This window comes from Aricia agestis, chromosome 6 (genome assembly GCF_905147365.1).
Source record: "Aricia agestis chromosome 6, ilAriAges1.1, whole genome shotgun sequence".
NCBI classification, from domain to species: Eukaryota; Metazoa; Arthropoda; class Insecta; order Lepidoptera; family Lycaenidae; genus Aricia; species Aricia agestis.
In genome coordinates, this window is record NC_056411.1 from 16,767,604 (window position 1) to 16,789,549 (window position 21,946).

Below are 21,946 nucleotides of genomic sequence, written 5' to 3' on the forward strand. Positions count from 1 at the left end.
TATCAGAAAGTGGTGAAACAGGCCCTAGTTACTCTCGCCATAACTCGGGAACGGCTGAACAGATTTGGCTAATTTTAGTCATGAAATATTCGCGGGAGAGAAAAGTTTAAGAAGAAAAGTGATACGAAGTTCACCGGCTAATCTAGTTAAAGCTAAATATACTACAGATTTTCAAACCAGAAGATCTGTTCATATAAAGCTTTTTCATTGACCTAGATACATAATATTACATAATATCTTTCGGGCCTGTTTCACTACTTCATGATAAGTGACGAATAGGCTATCCAACAATTAATTTGACAGATCAAGTATGGAGAATCTGTCAAAAAAGTTGTATATAGCCTATTCGGTACTTTATCAGACAGTGGTGAAACACTACTTACCCTTACTATTATAATCCTGCCGTATATTTTTAGCAAGCTTGTAGAGCTATGATTTATTAGCTTAAACACGAATATAAGTACCTACTAACCTACATCGTACCCAAAATGTAATACGATACACGGCTACCGGCAAGGAAATAAAAAAAAAAAAACAAAAAAATACTTCGCAATTCAAAACCTATCAACTACTGTTCGCTTCTTTGAATTCAATAATGTCTCACAATCTTAAGTGTACTTAAGTGAAGGAATTATATTATTTAAATAAAAATAAAAGTTAGGAATAACTGAGATAATAAAAAGCTGTATTGATGATTATTATCGGGTGTGTTAAAGCTTTGACGTGGACGTACGAAGTGTTGGAGGAGGCAGTTTCAAGTGATCTCTATTTTAGTTTACAAAGCAAATAAAGTAAAGAAGTTTTATTAAATTATCTATATATATAAAACTCAAAGGTGACTGACTGACATGGTGATCTATCAACGCACAGCCCAAACCACTGGACGGATCGGGCTGTGCAATGTGCATGCAGGTAGATGTTATGACGAAGGCATCCGCTAAGAAAGGATTTTGATTCCAACCCCAATGGGTTAAAGAGGGGATGAAAGTTTGTATATAATAATACTTCTTAACGCGAGCGAAGACGCGGGCAAAGGCTCGTGTATTAATAAATTTCATAATGGCATTTTATGTCATAGTGATGACAAGTAGGTAGAGTTATGTTAAAGTTATAACTTTAACTTTTAAATATCTAGGGTTTTCCCGCTGTATCCTAATTTCCAGGGGAGTACTGTACTTTTTGGGATAAATTGTAGCCTATATTGTGACAATAGCCTCATCCACTACCAAACCAAAACCCATTGAGTAAAGAATGCTTGAAAAAGTAAGGAACACAAAAATTTTAACTTTTACAATATTAGCTAACAACGAATAAAATTCAATAAAATGTATTTATGACATGCCGGATGATGATCAGCCTAGTCGTTACGTCCAGTAAATCGGCTAAAAACCCGATCAAATCACAACTAGCTCCCGACTTAGTACATTCAATTGAGAATAATTGCTGAGATTAAAATTGCCGCTGCACTTTAGTCGCGGTGGTCGGTGGTCGGTGGCGGGGTGACAAAACAAATGAGTGTTTTAACGCTATCTCCGCCTTTGATCCGCCGCAGTAGCTCAGATACGCTCATGGGCATGCGTAGTGGGCGCTGATAACGCGGACAGAGCTGTGGAGTTGACTACTACAATATATTTTGACTCGGCTGACGCTTTTGGGAATGTAAAAATGCCTGCTTGATGACCAGATTTACATAGCTTCATAAAAATGGGCTCATGCATTAAAAAAATATATAGTACTGAACAAAAATATAACCAGCTTATGTCCTTATTCTAGTCAAAATATAGCACAGTAATAATTATTTCAAGCTGAGTTATTATTGTCATCGCTCGTTAGCAAATAATTTCTACCTAAGTTATGCATATTTTTTAAAAATAAAGTACGTTTTCTTTTTTAAGTGAAAACTTCTTTAGCGGCGTTGAGCACTTTTGTGGGATGGGTAAAAACTGTGAAACTCGCGTGAGATTCTCGTGCTGATCGAAAAACCGTAAGACGGTTGGAGAGTAGTGTTGTAACATCGAAATCGATTAATCGAACAATCGATTGCTTTTTTTCGATCGTCGATATTTTTTAATCGATTGTAAAGGTTTCGATTATAATTAAAAACATCGATTTTTTTAAAATAGATTTTCATAAAAAATGCGTTAAATAATTTGTAAGGGTTTCAATTATTTAAAAAAATCGATTTTTTAAAATCGATTTTCATAAAAAATGGGTTAAAAAAAATAATGCACAAGTGACACAACGTTAATAATCAAGTTTTCACTTCTGTCGGCACTCCCGGAGTGCAACCCGTCTTTTTTTTAAGTTTACTTTTCCGGTTATTTTTTTGGTCCTTATTTTCTAATACTCTATCTCTAGAATTTAATTAACAATTCGCAATTTTAAAAGCTATTAAGTGATACACATATTTTGGTAGCTCCACGACGTGTTTTTGTGCCGACTGCCGACTGCCGACCACCGCGTCGGACACTCGTTTAAATCTAAAATTTTATTGCATGGCTTATCAGCTCAACTAATTTACACACAAACACATTCACACACAAACTTACTTGTTACATCATCGATATATTCATCATCACCGCGAATCTCTGCAACTCTCTTTTATTTCTTTAAGAGGGCGACTAACCCCAAAAATCAAACATCGTCCTTCTCACTTCACACTCACGCCCGTCTTTCATATGCCAGGTGAAAAAGAACGTTGCGGATTCATCGCCAAATTAGTTTTTTCTGAATAACTCGATAAATATACAACATTTCAAAAATCCGCTAGGTCGATCTCTCAATGATAGAATTTTGTACAATGTGTTAAAATATTAACTTAGTTCAATGCACGGTTATAGCAATAAATGAAAAATTCGTGAAATTAGATGCATCTTTGTGATTTTTTTCTATCGAGAAAATTTTAAGATAAGTATCGTGTTTTTGCTCAGATCGGATTCTCGGAAATATAATGTAGTATCTAATTTTAGAAAATGAAACAATTTGGGGCTTATTTTTATTATTCAAGTATAAAAATGAATTATAAAATCGACACTTTAAGGTTAGTCGCCCCCTTAAGCGTTAGTCATTTTATTGTGGATTTCCTCACGATATTTGCTACTTAAAAACTTTTGTTACAACTTACAAGTATCCTTTGCTCTTGTTTTTTAAAGGGATTTCGTCAATCCCAAGTTATCTACCTATACCACTTAAAGTATTATCCCACCAATCTGAATATAATAAAAAACAAGTCCATCTGGACCACCGTGGCTTAACAAGGTATGTCACTAAGTTATCACTCGGATCGTCTTAGCTCGGGCTACCGGTCTTTGTGTAAAGGTGCGCCGCGGCCAATATAGGCGATAAAAAGGTTATTGCGCTAATGAAAACTGTTTAATCCCATTTGCCGACATCATCACTATCGACACTTATCATATGGCGGACTGGATGTTTGCTCTGTTAAACGTACTAAAGGAAGAGGAATAGAAAGACTGTCCCCTTGACAGCTTCGAGGTTTATGGGACGATATCCAGAAAATTTTGAACAGATATAGCATAGGTTTCAGGCAGGGCGCTGGTTACTGGTTAGTGATGTCGACAAAGTTTTAGTAAAGCTCGTTTTGCCGTTTGATAACAAACGCGTGAACTTACTAGCAAGAATTTATTTATATTGCTACTGTCTGCTGGTAGTGGCTGTAATTCTAAATAGAATTTGTCTATTTTTTGATTTCGAAGATTTGTTATACGTTTTTTGGCCTCCATCGTTTGGAAAAGTTACCTCTTTTTTCAACACTGACTGGCTAAAACATGCCTATAACCAGCTATTACTGCTAAATAGGTCTCATGTAAGTGTACATCAGAGGAGGCGAATGTTTCCAAGAAAAAATTCAAAGAATATGTCACAAAGAGAAATTGTTTAGGAAAATGTATTTGTAATATCACTTTATGAAGTTCCTTTTGACGCCCCCAAAGGGCACGAGATGCTAAACAACACGACGTATGCTGGGAATGTAAAATTGGCGTTTTCACGACCGAAGAAGCAGGTGTGAGGGGCAGGTCTCATGGAAGTATGCACGCCTCAGACGTGCCAGTACAGTCTTGGGAAAAAGTTTTCAGATAATGTTGTATATTCTACAGGGTGTAATAAAAATAAGTGATAATACTTTAGGGTGTGTATATGTTCCTTGTAGAGAGTTCACTGTGTAAGTAGCAGCGCTTAAAGACTAAAAATTTTCTTCACTTTTGTATGGGGAAACTTGTGACGCTCGGGCCCTTGCCCATAAAAAAGTGAAAAAAAATCGTCTTTCAGAGCTGCTACTTTCACAGTGAACTCTCTACAAGGAACACGTACACACCCTAAAGTATTATCACTTATTTTTGTTACACACTGTATACTAGGCTTTGAAAATAAACTTCATTTTTGTCGTTTAGACAGAAACTCATAAATGCATGGCCTTTCCGGAGACTCAAAGTATCTCTTAATATAATCGTTAGTGTTTATGAGATAAACCTAGTGACCAAATCGATATGTACAAGAAAAACTAAAAGATTCTTAAAATAGGACTAGACATCAGAGATTTTTTCTCAGAACTACCTAACTTAAGGTGGCCATACACGGGACAATTATCGTAACGATTTATCTCCTCGATGTTAAAATCGAACGACAAATTGTACGTGTGTACTGTGTAGCAATATCGCAAACGATTTTACGTTCAAAAGATCGATTGGACGATTTTCTTGACGATCGATCGAAACGACAAAAGTAGACAGAATTATACCTTTAGGTTTAATTTTTTCTTCAAAATTGACATAAAATTCCTTCCGACTGTACTTGTAACCTATGAATTGTAAAAACATTCTCAAATATTATATTCTTCCAGTCCCCAGTATGCGCCATTTTTTGCGAGTTGTTCGCTGTCTCTACCAAATATTAATTTTATGTTTCAAAATATTTTTATTAAAACCACTGAGTAGGTAGTTAAAACGTAAATTGGACATTGTTAGAACATAATTTCTCTAAATTAATTTTAAATAAGTTGTTAAATTATTTAAATAAAATAATTTTATTGCTGTTTTATCTAGTTGAAGATTTTATTTAAATCCTGACAAATTGTGATAATTTAAAATATTTACAGAAGTTTATAGTTTCAGTTTTACGCTGATCGTAATAAAGATAACGACTTCGGTTCTAATTTTAAACATCTGCCTCTTTTTCTGTATCGGTAAACGTACAACTTACAACCATAAAATTAAGGCGACGCACTATGGAAAATGGTAGAACTAGAGCATATCATAAATGGATTTTAAAAATATCACAATTTGAATGAAATATTTATTGCATTCGATACTCTAATAACCAAATAATCCTAATCAGACATTTTTTTGTTCTAAAACTGCATAAATATTTTTTTTTTCATAGGTTGAAGTAAGTTGAAGTAGCGGATGGCTCATTCAAATGTTTGCATACACGTAATTCAAATGAATATTGTGAAAAAAGTATTTAGCTCATGCATGCGGTTTTATACATTTTTAAAAATGATATTTTATGTTCTTAATAATGAGCTATTAACTTTTTTAATATGCTTTTTATTTTTGAGTAAGTACTTAAAAATTGACATACCCTATTTTTCACTTTTCTTTTTTTTTCGTCGAAGGTTTTCACATTTACCGACGGCTCCCGACGCGCAACTTTATGTGTTATTTGATAGCCTAACTATTTATAAATGAAAAATTAAAAAAATCAGCTGCGGAAGTTTGCGGTCCTGGAAGTTATGGGAAAAAATGTGATAGCGGTCGGAGTAGATAATTCGGTATCTTTTGCGGTTACTGCTGACATAGTTTACAAAAACTATATTAACCACAATATTTTGATAGCAATAGCTTATCATCTATTTTGCACTCGTCGTGCATGAGTAAATATGCATAACATTCATATTAGTACGTATTTCATATCTAAAAAACCAGTATATAAGGGGAAGCAAATATCTTCAAATTGCACACTTCAGCGTGTATTTCATATTGAGTGACACTTATTTAAATTGGTTATTTCCATTAAAATGTCAACTTTCAACTGTACTAAGGGCGATTTCATCATTCCCTATATCGAGCGTGGCAGAACCTTGGAATCGTTGTCCATAGTTCTACAGCAAACATTAAATGTTTCTGAAAACATCTTGTGTTTTGTAATTGGTGACATTCAAAGAAATATTCTGCCTTCTTTCAATAAGCGCTGGGCTCAAGCATCACGGAAAAAGGACGAATTTATTCGAAATAATACAAGCTGGCTGGAGTCAGGATATTCAGTACAGTTTCCGGAGTCTGAAGCACATTCACTGCCATCAACTTCTGGTAAACGAGGAAGACCGTGCATTGCTTATGGAGACTCCTCAGAATCAACAAAGAAAAGGAAAAACACTCTTTTACTAGAAGAATATGGGTTTGAGCACATTTGTAACGCATTTTTGCAAGGACTGCGGGCCTTAGGTGAGTATGCAGAGGCTCATCTTGTTGAAGAGCTAAGAAACTCTGAGAGCGACAAGAAAAAAGTTTTCTCGACTATGTGGAAAGAGTCAAACCAAATGAAGATTTTATCGGATACAGAAGCATTGAGTGCTTTTATTGATTTGGATCTAACTAAAGCACAATATATGTACCTAAGAAATTTAACCAACGAAAGAAAGTGTACAATGTTTCCCCCATATTACAAAATACAAGAAATAAAACAAACTTGCTATCCACCATCTTCTACAATCGAAATCACAAATACTTATGCTAAAGTGATTAATATACAAGACTTACTGGACCACACAGTTGCCAGAATTTTAAAAATTAATCCAGTTTTCCTAGAACAACACAGAAATTTAATCCTTTACTGTAAATGGGGATGTGATGGTTCATCTGGCCAAAGTCAATACAAGCAGAAACTGCCAGAAGAATCGGAAACTATTTCAGATGCCAATCTGTTCGTCACTTCATTAGTTCCCATTAGATTAATTGATGACCTCTCACAAGCCATTATTTGGCAAAATCCAGTACCTTCATCTGTTCGTTATTGTAGACCCATTTCTATTGAATTTTGTAAAGAAACTCCTGAAAAAACTAAGGCAGTTGTAGACGAAATTACCAGACAAATTGAATCTTTACGCCCGTCATTAATAAACAAAGATGGTGTTGCAGTAAATGTGAAGCACGAACTTTTTCTAACAATGATTGATGGTAAGGTGGCTCAGGTCCTAACAGAAACTCCATCGGGTTCTACGTGCACCATATGTGGGGCTACTCCTCGACTTATGAATGACCTATTAAAAGTGACTGCTAGACCTGAAAATGAAAGTGCTTACCAATATGGATTATCCACATTGCATGCCTGGATTCGCTGCATGGAAATGGTATTACACATTTGCTACAATCTTGACTTTAAGACTTGGTCTGCTACAACAGAAGAAAAAAAGAAATTGAAGAAAGAAAAGAAGGAATTTGTTCAAAAACGTTTCAGGGAAGAGCTAGGATTAATTATCGACAAACCTCGTCAATTAAGTGGAAACTCAAGTGATGGAAATACAGCACGAAGGTTCTTTTACAATTACACTTGCTCGGCGAACATAACAGGTGTTGATGAAACATTGATTAAACGCTTGTATATTATTTTACAAGCTCTATCTTCTGGAAAGATGATCGATCCCGAAAAATTTGGAGTTTATGCCTTAGAAACTGCGCGAATTTATGTTAGTAACTATGATTGGTACTACATGCCATCCTCCGTGCACAAATTACTTATACACGGAGAAAGCGTGATCAAACATTTTTCTGTTCTTCCTATTGGGCAACTGTCGGAAGATGCACTAGAGTCGCGCAATAAAGACTACAGAAATATGCGCCTGCACCATGCCAGAAAATGTTCCCGTATAGCTACAAATGAAGACGTATTTAAAACGCTTCTATATACTTCAGATCCATACGTTTCAAGTTTAAGAAAACCTTATGTGAGAAATGTGAAGGATCTTGATGAAGAGGCACTAAGTCTTTTGAAGGTGGTACCTGAAGGTGATCCTACATTTACACCGGAAGTAATTTTAGTTAGGAATAGCGAGGATAATAACAATTAGATATAACATTATAAGTAACTAAAACCTAGAATAAAACCAATAATATTATAAGATTTGTCTAATCTAAGATAAATTAGTTTGGTGTGAGGCATAGATAGGTACTATACGATTTTATAATTTTATGTATTTTATTATGCTTGTGTGATAAGTATAATTTTACTCATATTAGTACTTATTTATAAAAAATAAACTACTCGTATTACTTTTTTATCTTTTCTTTTTTTTTAACCTAAAATAAATATGTATACAATGAAAAAAAATACAAAAATTGATTATTTTTAAAATCTTTGTATATCACTGTATACATGTGCCAAATCTTAATACAATACGATGAAAAACCTTGAAGTTACAGATTTTTGATCCGATAAGGACCCAAATTTTCCACTGTGCGACGCCTTGATGATTTTTCTCAGCAATGACTAAAGCTAAGAAATTAAAGTTCATTGTCAGTATTCATCATGTCTTTGTCTTTGAATTAACACGATTGGTCAACTTTTATAACACAGAATAATCAATCCAAAAGACCTCTGTAAAAAAAGGGATTCCTATTTTGCCAACAGAGGAGAGTGATTTAAGCTTCCAAAATTTGTACATAGATTGGTTCAAGCATATACTTTAATTTGCCCATAGCTTATATGAAATGTATTTATCGTTTTTAAATTACGCGACAAAATAATTTTTTTTGCTTACGATCTTTTCCATTTTTTGCTGTTCCATTGTTTCTATGAGAGGCCGGGCCGGCCTCTCATAGAAAAGAAGCAATCTAAAACATATCCAACACGGCTTTAACGCGGCGTCACCTTAAGTGAGGAGTTCAAGCTACTGTAGTAGAATTGGAAATTGATATGTAGGACGCAATTTATATAACTTAAAAGTATGGGCCAAACACGTGACCAATTAAGTTCGGTGACTCATCTTATGGCTTGGACCAAAGCTGCAACTCTGGAATTTCCCTTTTTTGGTAAAGACATAATGATAAAATTATTTTACTTGATACTATTAATTCTAGAAAGACATCAAAGCTAAAATAAATAAAGATAAATATAGCATTCTACGTCCCTTACAAGTCGGTTAATCGTTTTCGGTGGTACCAAAAGGCGCATCAGGCGTCGTTAGAGCTCCATACAGGTGAGACCCTCTTACGCTCGACCAGCGCAAGCTGAGCTGCGACTAATGACACACCGAATTATGCTGTAATGTTGAAGATACAAATATTTGTCTATAAACTGATTTCATGTATTATTTTACCGTAATTTTTTTTATTGTTAGAAGCTTTTCTATAACTTTCCCGTCTACTTTGTATAACATGAACAAACAATTTTTTTTATTGGTTCTAGAATCTTGATTCTTGCGGCAAAATATTTAGAATTAAAAATTATTTTAAATTATTTTCTCGTTTCATATTATCTTTGATATGAAGAGAATTAACATACTCATGTTAACTAAATCATAAATTTATAGTATTCCATCAAAACACTATAGGCACCTATGATTTATGTCATGAGTTTAGGCATTTTATACTTTTTACATATCATAGTTGTGTCACCTCCCCATACTTCGACCATAGATGTACACACTCACATAAAAAATTCAAACAAACACATTAGAGCCTCAGAGCTCAAGCTACGCTGGTCGGTGCGTGCGTGCTTTCGGCCCATCCAGCGGTTTGGGCGATTGTACCACTTGTGTCGGACATTCTGTACTCACACGCTCTGTGTATGTGTGATTATAGTACGTCACGTGATCGTCACGTGGTATTAACATTAGGAGCCTATTTTTTACACTTTTACACTATTGACAGCAATAAGTATGGTTGAGTGCAAAGAGACTTCCCAAATGTAAACATTTTCAAACACTTTGTTTTGTACATCGAACAGTAAAGAGGGACAGAGGAATAGCTCTAAATTTGATGTCACCACTTTATGTATAATTGACAGCTTAGTACAGGCCTTATTTTGTATTCTGACTTCTGTCTTTTTATACATGATTTTGTTGATGATGAACAAATGAAAGATGAATATTCTCGTCACGAGTCGTGACATCAAAATATTTTGCCGCAAATAGCTAAAATTGCCATTCTAAAAGTGTCAGCTCAGCTGTTAGCCAGTTGTCAAATTAGTCAATTGCATATTCCAGACGTTGCTCCTCAACATTTTAATCCATTAATTTAGCGCGACGAAAACATTTTTCACATTTTAAATTTTGCATAAAATAAACAGGAATTTCGTACAAACATTTTTAGAATTCAGAGACAGGGTTGATGAAAATGACAAGTGGAATTTTTAGTCACTGGGTTTTTAGGTTTCCTAATTTTAAACTTATTTATTATTTATTCTCTAATTTCAGATTTTAGGATGTTTGACAGGAGTTTATCTATTGAACAGGAGTAATTGCGTTGCCTTAGCGTTTAAATAGCGCTATCCAATCAACTGAGCTCTTGAAAAGATTTTCTGCCCAAAAACTTTAGAAACTGATAGCATTAATCCTTGTAATTGTTAAATCGACTATGTTTTGCTGCGGCTAATGTAAGGACTGGTTTCATATAAACCCTGCCACATAATTACTGCCCTGACTGCTCTATTTTGAAGAATCAAAATAGAGCAGTCAGGGCAGTAATTCCTATACCTCGAATTGTCGCAAATCGACGTTCGTAAGTGAAAATGTCTTCAGAGGAAGTAGCAACACACCTAAACCAACACCACTCCCTGCGGAAAACCAGCGAGGCGCGGGCGTGAGCATTACAAAAAAGTCTAGTCCATGCATGAAATCTAGCACTAAATTGTGACCTAAAAAAGTATTTTACGAGCGTGCGTGGTGTTGTAGGACGTTCGGAGTTTTTTACTCTTGTATTCTTCACATTTTTGATCCTTATTTCCTCGGTATAGAGGCGGTGGCAGGAGTAAAATAACTTTGAACGATCGTGTTAGTTCTGCGGTGTTCGCCTCTTGACTCGTGTTCCTCACACCAGCGTTATGGCCGCCACACACGCTACCTTTACGACTGGAAATTGACACTTCAACAATGAAATTGTCATGACAGGAGCTTTTATTTGCGTGGAAAAACTTTGTTGTTGTTACGGTAGTTTTATTGTCTTTTTATATTGTTGTTTACGGCTTCGGATCGACATCATCATCTCCGCGCATGCGACTGAATGTTCTCGAAGCGAGGAAATTGTAAGGAACAAAACGAACGTATTGTTTAACAGAAAAGTAGTAATCGAGCAATTAATTATTTGAAACCAAATCCAACATTTCTCGCACTCGAATCTTTTGGGATAGGCTCACGATTCATTTCAGATTCGATGTATGAGAAATAGGGCCCGAGCTCCCCAGTATCTATAAGATCTTGGTCCTTAAAGAAATTTTGTATTTATACCCTAGTTTTTATTATTGGTTTGGGCCACCGTTTTTGTATTGTTTAAATTAGGTATTATGTAATTTGAATCATCATTAACCAAATGGTGGTTTCATTACAAAAATAGAAATTTTCATGAAATTCTGAACAGCACAACGAAGGCTGTCTATTTCTAAATGCACGGTAAGTTTGTACCGACAAGTAATAAATAATAGACAGGCAACTAGGTACCAGTTGGAAGGTATTTTCGTATTTTTCGCCATTCATCAAAACAAACAAGAAAAAGTAGCGGCACTAAAACAGTCGTTTGCATTAATTCGATGGTTCGGAGCGCACGATCGCGACTCGTAAAGTGTCATTTTGTACATTTTCCCGCCAATTTTCAGTCAACAAAATGGCCGACGTAGGCGACACGCACGTAGTGTTGCACGCAACTTTAAATTTCAACCTTTCTAGTAGTGATAACAGTTTATTCAGCCATTATATTTTATTATGAAATTAATATTTCGTAGAATTTTTGATATTCACCAAGGCCGCAAATATAATAATTAGGCCTGATTTTATTATTTATTGTACGAATTAAAAGTATTTATTATCTATAATTACTTACTTTAAAACGTAATTTATCGTTAATTAATGCATCGCCGCTCGAAAATTTAAAATAGCTTTTACCAGGTAGGTAGCAGAGCAATAATAATTTCAGATAAAAGTTTTTAGAGAAGCGCGCTTTCCGAAGTCGTAATGATAATGATATCACTGTCGTGTATTCTCTGGGTTCGTGTGAAACAACTTGGACATATAAACTTACTGTTCTGTGTGCGATAGTAGTTATTGCTTAATGGATAATGAATAATGATAAAGGAATATGATACTACCTATAGGGTGAATAATTATTTCGTTTCAATACTTTGCAGACACTTCTAAAAAATTAAAGCACCTTTTTCTGTAGCTACAATAGAAATCAGCTGTTTTATACAAAAGTGCGAAAACGCCGATGCGCTTAATTTGTAAGAGATGATTTTTTTCCAAGTAGAAAAGTAACTGTCATAGAAAAAGCTGCTAGTAGGGTGAATTTATTCTACAAAGTTTCGAAACGGAATAAATGTCACTTGGTCTGTATATTTCAGAATGTAGTTGACTCTTTTTTTTTAGGGTTTCGTAGCCAAATGGCAAAAAACGGAACCCTTATAGATTCGTCATGTCTGTCTTTCTGTCCGTCCTTATGTCACACCCACTTTTCTCCGAAACTATAAGAGCTATACTATAGAAACTTGAAAAGTAGATGTAGTCTGTGAACCGCATTACGATTTTGATACAAAAATGAAAACAATATTAAAAAAAAATAGGGGTCCTCATAGGTACAACTGAAACAATTTTTTTTTCATTTTACCTATAAGTGTGGGGTACTATGGATAAGTCTTAAAAATCATATTGAGGTTTTTAATATCATTTCTTTCTAACCTGAATAGTTTGCGAGAGATACTCTTCAAAAGTGGTAAAATGTGTGTTCACCCCTCTTACTTCTAAAGTAGGGGGTATGATAAGTCTAAAAAAATATATGATGTACATTACGATAAAAACTACCAGCGAAAATTGGTTTCAACGAGATCTAGCGAGTAGTTTTTTTACAAGTAAGTACGTCATAAGTGATTAAGTAACCTTAATTTAACTTTCATTAGTTCAACTGAAATATAAAAATAAATCAAAAACCTTTTAATTTCATAAAAATAGACCTTATTGCTGCTGCCCTTCATGGGCGAGTCCAACTCGCACTTGGCCGGTTTATTTAACTTAGTATAAAAATATCCAAGATAGAGTCACCTCCATCAAATTCTGAAATGTAGAGTCCCAATTGAGTTGACAGTAAGTGGTATTGAGTAATCTGGGCGAGTGGGTAACTTCCCGCTATCACTCATAATAACTACTTCAGAACTAAATTGAACATTTCTAAGAAAATGAGAGCGAATTGGTATCGAATTTGGGTCACGACTCGCGATGCGGTAGGTTCTTTAGCGCATCACTTTACTTCTAAAATCTGTGGCATCACTACTTAACGTTTAAATTTCGAACGTGTTTTTTTTATTTATTTACGTAATCACTAGACATCGGATTATATGCACAATCAAATGTCATAATAATAAGATTAGGAATTAGGATTTAGAATTTCTTCATGAATTAGTGTTTGTAGGTTGACGTTAAAAAATGTGCCAATTTTCATCATTCCATCAAATCCATGATATTTCATTTCTTATACAGTATCAAAAATTTTCTACCAATTTTTAGTAAAAGTCTTCGTTAGGTACTTATTTCGAAAAAATCACTCAATTACTTTCAAATGTGAAGCAAATTTTTTGTTTCGTTTTAATATTTCGTGTTATCAATTTCGATAGGACAGGACTGGTGTAATACCAATTTGGTGTTAATATAATTTTTAATGATAGCCCAAGTAAAGATAAATGTAGGCTAAGCATTCTGTTGAATAATACGTTTCAAAATAGATATAAGCTCTAAATTTAAACTAATAAATAATAGTATTGTATAAATATGTGTATGATATAATAAAAATCTTAAATATATGTTTAGTATAAAAGTATTAAATATATTTCCGTTGTCTGGTACCTGTAACACAAGTCCTGCAGGTACTTAGCACGGGGCCAGACTGACGTGGTGTGAAGCGTCCATAGATATTATATTATATATTATTATATTATAAATTATAATATATCGCATCGAATACACTCAGAAACTACTGAACCAATTTAAGGACAGAGACGGACAGACGGACAGACAACGAAGTCTTAGTAATAGGGTTCCGTTTTTACCCTTTGGGTACGGAACCCTAATAAGGCACAGTCTGTATTTGTCCAGCTGTAAAAAGCAGACTGATACTTCTGCGGTATGAAATACTGTTAATGTCGAGCTCCTGGAAATTTTATCCGTTATTTCATTTATTTTTCGATTATTGTGTTCCGACAGTAAGTGATAGTATCGGACCTTGACGCGTCATATAATATGTAATAACAAACATCCACGACAAACAAACCGGGATACATCTTCCTGCACGCCGCCATTCCCACGCCACTGTCAATATTTGCCGCGGCTCGGATTGCGATCAAATGCACTTCGGTGCCTCTACCAAATGTTACTTTTGTATCGAGATTTGACTCTACGCGTTCAACATACGAGTATCACGAGAAAACTCGAACTCGAAGATTAGATTAGTAGATTTCGGCCAAGTGCGAGTCAAACTCGCGCACGAAGGGTTCCGTACCGATATAAAGCAAAAGTATGGAAAAAATATTTTTTTGTATCCGAGCCCCCCTGAAATTATATTTTATTTTAATTTTTATTATGAATATTAAAGTATACATATAATTAAAGATTTTGTGAAAATTTCAAGTGTCTACATATTACCATTATGGATTACGAGCCGAAAAGGTAAAAAAAATCCCGTTTGACAACAAACTCTCTGCTCCCATACAAATGGGAGCCCCCTTAAATATTAACTTTATATTGTTTTTAGTTTTGTTATTGTAGCGGCACCACAAATACACAATCTGTAAAAATTTCAGAAGTCTAGCTATAAGCGGTTCTTGAGATATACAGCCTGGAGACAAACAGACAGACGGACAGACAAACAGACATCGAAGTCTCAGTAATAGGGTCCCGTTTTTACCCTTTGGGTACGGAACCCTAAAAAATGATGAGTAGTAATATTATTTATAATGGAATTATTCTAAATAAAAAATGTGTGTCTGTCTGTTTGTTACCTATTTTACAGCTTTAGATATTAAGGTATTGAGATACTTGAGTCTCAAACAAGGACATAGAATAGTTAATGCCCAAGCAAAATGTACTTTTCCATGCATAAACGATTTTTTTCGCAAGCGAAGTTCCGTGTGACTCTCAGGTAATTATTTATTAAACATTTCTTTTGAAGTTGTTTCAATCAATTGTTCTTTATCACGATGACGTCTCGATGATGACACAGATGATCTCAAACACGTGGTGATGACGTTGACATGACGTTTATCTGACGTTATGTTTCTTGCCCACATAATCTCACGGTGTACATAGGTCAATTGGTCCATTTATATGTTAATAAGTTCCTTCTAGACTTCTAGAGGCTCGTTTAAGCCTTATTAAGTACTAATTAAATATTAATAGGAAGGAAATGTGGATTCTCCCAAGATCCTATATTTACAGAGATTTGTAAAAAAATCTGTCCGGTCATTAGGTAATTATTATAATTATCCTTATCAGAACTACAGGTAGCCATTAAAACAGACGAATAAGCAATTACTCTATCACTAAATTATGTTTAGTTTAAAATATACCTTCGTTGCAAAACTCTTATTTACAATACCATCTGCACTCTTTTCGTTGCTTTTTTGTTCGAATTTGTTGCATCGACATTTCTCGATCGCAAGTCGAATCGAGAAACACGAGTAGCGTATTTAATATGTGTTTGTGTTTTGGATCGCCCTCACTTAAGTGCTTTCATGTCCAAGACATTGCTAATATTTGCCCTTCGCACTTGACAGATCTAAGGACACCGTTATAATTTTTTCACAGTCCGAAACACCCTTATTTATTTTACTCAGAAGTCAGAACTCTTCAAGTTGTGGCTTATCAAATTTTGGATGTTACTCGAGTTATTTGGAAATTTAAAAAAAGAAATTTGAAATTAGAATCAAAAAATGGCTGCAAAATTTTATCAAAGAACTACCATCATTAACTAATCCGCTTGACACTATATTTCCAAAACAATTTATCTGTACAATATTGTCCCATTTTTTAATAAATCCAAATAATTAATCTTGGTGTCGCAAGAGACACGTTAAAATGACAGTTTTATTGGTGTACCAGTAACTCATTGGGACATTTGCATTCTGGTCCTACTGCTTCACTACTGTTCTATGGTTCTGTGGAATAATTAAAAAATAAAAAGCTCTTAGAATGTTGTGCTGTGACATCTTTTAATGGCGTAGTTAATAGATAGTACTCAATACTTATTGTAATAATTGTTAATAGCATCTTACATTTGAAACCTTCTTTAATGAAGTATATTTAGTCAAGGGAAAAACTTAAATTCTTACTCAAAATTTAACTGCAACTCTATTTTTAGGAAAATAAAGATAGTCCAGGCAAAATTTAAGTGAAATTTTATCACAAAATAAGTAAGAGATGTTCTTTTGGTGGCTCTCTATGCTCTTTCTATACTTTTCTATCCTCGTGTATAGCCGGCTGATACAAGCCGTCGACCACGCTGTTTCGCTAATGTCAAAATTTGTAATTCTACGACTATCCAATTTAATCAATAAAAAAAATCCCTCGCAAACGATTTCCACACTAGCCCCGCCGTGTTTGAGTTCAAAATCGGGTGCTGTAGATTTATTCCTTTAAACAATAACAAGATAATTAATATCTAGTAATAATATTATGTGGTAGCTAATTTTATTCCGTTCAGCAGGTGTGAGGAATATGTTAGGACCGTTATCTGCGCTTAAGAAACGTGACCATATTTGGACGTAATACTGGAAGCAAATTGTTATAGCACTGTTTATTTATTGTTATTACACCTACATACCGAATAGTTAGTCGGTTAGCAAGAAAAAAACAATAGGGTAAGTGAATAAACACTATGACATAGAGTAAGGTAGAATTTAGACATACTTACAAATTAAATGCTTGTTTTTGACAACAAGGTATGTTTTTCTTAAGAGCCCATGCTGCCCCTCTGCTGGGCAAAGCCCAAAGTCTTTTAATCCTCTCGATTCAACGCAGCCGTAGGCCAACCTGGCTCGTATTGTATGTTTATAGTCTTCATTATTAAATCATCATTTTTGTCTCTTGACTAGTTACAATGAATGCTAATACTTATTATACAACAGTACAAGAAAATATACAAGAAACAACAAATAATACAAAATTACGAACAAAACCAACTTGAAAGCGAACCTTACGAAAAAATTTGGAAACTTTTGCAACTGGCGCTTATGGTAGCGATGAAAAAACGTATTATCTCAATTCGCCACAGTCAAGAACGCAACAGGATAAAACTTTACACCTCGATAGATCTGTATAGCTCATCTATGGCAGACAGCAGATAAAGCCTTCACTTAATAAGCGTACTCTTTGTAAAAAAAAAAACATTTGACATTGGAACGGTTTTAGTTTTTTGATTATTTTTATTCTTGTATTTTCTGTAACTCCACTCGGGCTAACTTGTCGCTAGCGGTCATCGACTCCCTGTCAAGTACTTGTCATTTTCCATATAAACCGCGATTGACAATGAAGTGACAGATATCGTCAATCGTGGTTTTATATGGAAAATGACAAGTTTTTGACAGGTAGTCAATGCCCGCTAGCGACACCCGAGTGGAGTATAGTGCAGCTTTATTTGTAAGTTTGTTTCATCGTTGACTGTACAAGATTATACAATAAATAATTATACAGCCGAAAATGGAACCACCTTTTTAGTAATAATAATAATAATTTATTTATTTCTCACCACATAATATTAAAAGACAGAAAGTAGACCGTACATAATTATAGACACAAGGTAGTATGATTATAGATAATTGTAGATAAAGTTGTATAATTATAGACACAAATAGCTCGACAAATAGCACATTATCGGTCGGTTTCATGTGAGAGACTGGTGCCTAAACTGGGCGTGAGCCTGTATTTCAGGACACCAGGCCTCTATCCCATATTAAGAAGCTCTACAAAAGAATGATTATGTTTAGAAGTAGATGGTCCAGTAGTTTTTAGTAGTCGCTTAAAAGATGGATTAAGGGGGTGTAGAGAAGAATAAAAAAATAAAAAAGAGAGCTTGAAAATTATGAATATCGTCTACAATACCTTCCTAATTCCTGTCCTTATCGAATCAAAGCCAAATCCTTGGAGCGTGAAACAATACCTGAGCCCCTATTACGAAAGCGGACGCAATGAAATAATTATAATCCATTATCGAACGGGTGAGACCGAGATGGAGTTCGAGATTTTATCGCCCCCGCTTAATAGAGAACAATTTGTGAGGGCCTCGGCGCTCGCAGAGATGCTCCGATGCCTCCCAAAGGACATCACCTTTTGATCAATAACTGTATATAAATTACGGCATATGCCCTTTCCTGCTCGACCGAGCGCACCGGTTTGCTGGCCCTTTATGTCTCAATAGCTATTTATTTATCGAACCCGCACCGAATGTAAGAAAGTTTCCGCACTCGAGAATTTCGCACAGGGGCGACGAGTGCCAATTTCGACGGGTCGAGCATCTAACGAGTGTGACGGTCAAGATTCTTATATTACCTACATTCCATATTACATTGATTATATTTTTATATATTATATTTTTATTTATTTATTTATTTATTACTAGCGGCCCGGCCCGGCTTCGCACGGGTGGACATTGGTTTTTAAATTATTTTTTTTAAATAAAGGTAGTCAATCTTTAAGTTAAGCAGAACATAAAAATAGTTTACATTATTTAGCCTGCAACTACTATATTATAATTATTATGTACATATAACACATTTTTATTGTATTTTTTTTTATATTTTTATATTTTAAGTGTTATGTTTGATTATTTTATCCTTACCTGCAGAACTATAAGACTATAGTACATCACTTTGCGATAAGTAAGTATAGTCTATAATTTATAAAGCATAAGCAAGAAGGAATATTTTGGTAGATTTTTCACACAATTATTAACACTTAATACCTCCCTTTTTTCTCTCATTAAATATAGCCTATATTCAGCAGAAATAGTGTGGATTAAAAAATATGCATTAATACTTCCATCGTGCATCGGCATCGTGGGTATCGCAGACACAATAGATCTTCAATTGTTATGCTGGCAGCCGGCTGCCGCTATTGGAGATTTATAGTTAAAGAAATTAATTAATTATAATAGCAATCAAAAATAATAGTCATTCAAAACTTATTTTAAAAAGTTCTAAAAATATTACTTTCGTAGTCATAACTTTTAAAGCTTTTTTGAAATTAGGATTATAATAATGAAGCACGATAGTCTATATCAAATCAATAAAGCAGCACCCGGCTGTCGCATAACTATTGAAAATCTATTGTGTCTGCGATTCCCACGATCGAGGTAATATTTACGTGGACTCTCCGGGCGAGTCTGTGGCACTGATAATTAAATCTCTCCCCTACCGCACGCACACCCGCGCATCGCGCCTTGACGCCCAATTCGCAACGTGCAGCAGAAATCGTAATATTTTAATTTCGCCATAACATTAAAACCAAACGTCCAATTTTAATCATTCAAAGACCAAATATTATCTACATTAACTGTACTTAGTGATGAAATAATTTATTTTGATAAGGGTCAATAGCATGATTTAAATAAACGCATTTAAATATAGTCCAAAAAAAATTCTAGATTTTTTAATAAAAAAATGGTTATTGTGCCTCACTCAACATAGATAGGTATAGTGTGTCGCGGACTTTTTTGTAGATATTTAAAAGATCTATAATTACTTAGAACATTTTATGCCTCTATCTTTTATAGTTTAGGCAGCGTACGCAAAATAAGTAACTTTTCTGGTTGATTTTTTAAACCTTGCGTCCGAAAATCCCAAATATCTTACGGAACCTTATATTTTTCCAAAATAAAAATTAGCCTATGTTCAGCAGAAATAATGCAGGATTCCAATGGTAAAAGAATTTTTCAAATCGGTCCAGTAGTTTCGGAGCCTATTCGACTCAAACAAACAAACAAACAAACAAACAAACAAACAAAAAATCAAATCTTTCCTCTTTATAATAGTAGTGTAGATGTAGCTGTATCTACTTTGACTTTTTTTGACTCCGACCGGCACAGCGAGTTCGACGTTGCCAGACTTCGGCACGGTGTTTGTGTGCATGCGACTAGATGCATGCGAATTATAATTGCATGAATTGATAAAAAAATACTATGGAATAGCTTTACCGCGACAGTCCCCGAGTGCCGCACGTATTTTTTATTTAATTCGTGCAATGCTTCCTTTTTCCCTGCAAATAAAGTCTCAGCTCTCAATTAATAAGATATCAGCTTTGCCCCTACTCCATATTATTCATATGGATGCGCAACTTTTTTCCACAATGCAGCTGTGTTCACGGGCTGAAGACGCACAATGGGCTACTTGAAATGAATTAGCCGCTCGAAAGACGCCGGCTGCGGATTAGCCGCTCACAATTAAAGCGGACGGCGCTTTTCGATCGCAACCTCAGAGTACACCCCCCCGGTGCATTGTGCTGCTGTCTCGATTATCTCAATTACGGCATAACATGGGGCGTTGAAGGCTATGGTGGGTGGAATCTTCTATGTCAAGAGCAACAGTGGTTTCTAAGGATTTCTATGTTTTCTTATGTGATGAAAACATAGAAATCTTTCCCTCTCTCGCTTAATTCACTACACTAACTATAGTTAGAGAAGTGAAGTTAGCGAGAGAATTCGTTAGTTCCTTTCTAACCGACTTTCAAAGAAAGGAGGTTCTTTTTTCAATTTTTAATGTAATTTTTCTGTTTGCCACCAGTTGCAACTCACAGCTGGACGTCAGATATTTTCCAAAATAGTTTAGTTATAATTTATGATAAACTTAGTTAAACTATTTTTACTGCATCTAAGTACCGATTTATCCTACATTTTGGAACACTTAAAATACATGAAAGAAATAAAACCACAGGGAGTTTAACTATATCATATTGTTCTGTACAAGACCGAATGACTATCATTTTTTATACATGGAATTTCGTTGCTACTGCATATTTTAATTAAGTTAAAACGCTTCTTCTATCTCATTCAAATGCATATCCCTATCTCGCTTCCGCATCAGGTGAACCCTGGTTGAATCGTGTTAAGAATCTGAGACTGAGGCCAAGATCTGATTTGGCACAAAGAAATTGGCGCTGAGCCAAGTCGCTGTGACTGACGGACGTCATTCCATCCATTATGATTGGCTAATTGAGTGGCTGAGTGTTTGCGTGAATAGCGGCTAAAAGAAGAAGAAAAATCAATGTTTGACTAAGTTCACAATGCAACGTGATGCAAGGCGATGCGTTAAACAAGCCAATCAAAATTGGAACAGGAACAGCGATCAGCAAAACTTAATGTGCATCGCTCGTGTAAATAGGGTTCAATTTTGAATGACCCGTTTCAAAATGTATCGCAGATCGCATCGCATTGCAATGTGGACTGACCCTAAGAACAAGGGGGCGAGAGGCGAAGCGTGCCTCGATCTTAAATCTCTTAGGCCCGTATAAATAGTTGGCTTTCAAAATTCATCTCAAGACGCTAGTTGGTTGATATCCTCTCAAACACTGATCAGCAATATCTTTAGGATGTTATCTAATTAATAGTTTAGCATCAGGAGCGTTTCGGTTGATACTAATATCCTGATATCGACTCAATCACCCCAAATCAGCAACTAACAATCCAAATCAGCAACTAAATATAAACTAAATAATAAAAGCCTATTCTACACATGCGAGTTACGTTTCGTT

General features: G+C 34.9%; 1 protein-coding gene and 1 long non-coding RNA gene across 7 annotated transcripts in view; both read right to left on the reverse strand.

Annotated features, from left to right (window-relative positions):
* LOC121727870 (T-box transcription factor TBX3) overlaps positions 1 to 21,946 on the reverse strand; it is a 106,843-nt gene that overhangs the window by 41,280 nt on the left and 43,617 nt on the right. The gene's annotated exons all lie outside the window — the stretch shown is intronic.
* Positions 286 to 10,475, reverse strand: LOC121727871. The gene is made up of 3 exons (XR_006035738.1): positions 10,466 to 10,475; positions 869 to 879; positions 286 to 375 (listed from the first exon to the last, which is right to left on the reverse strand). It is a non-coding gene; the product is annotated as an uncharacterized LOC121727871 (long non-coding RNA).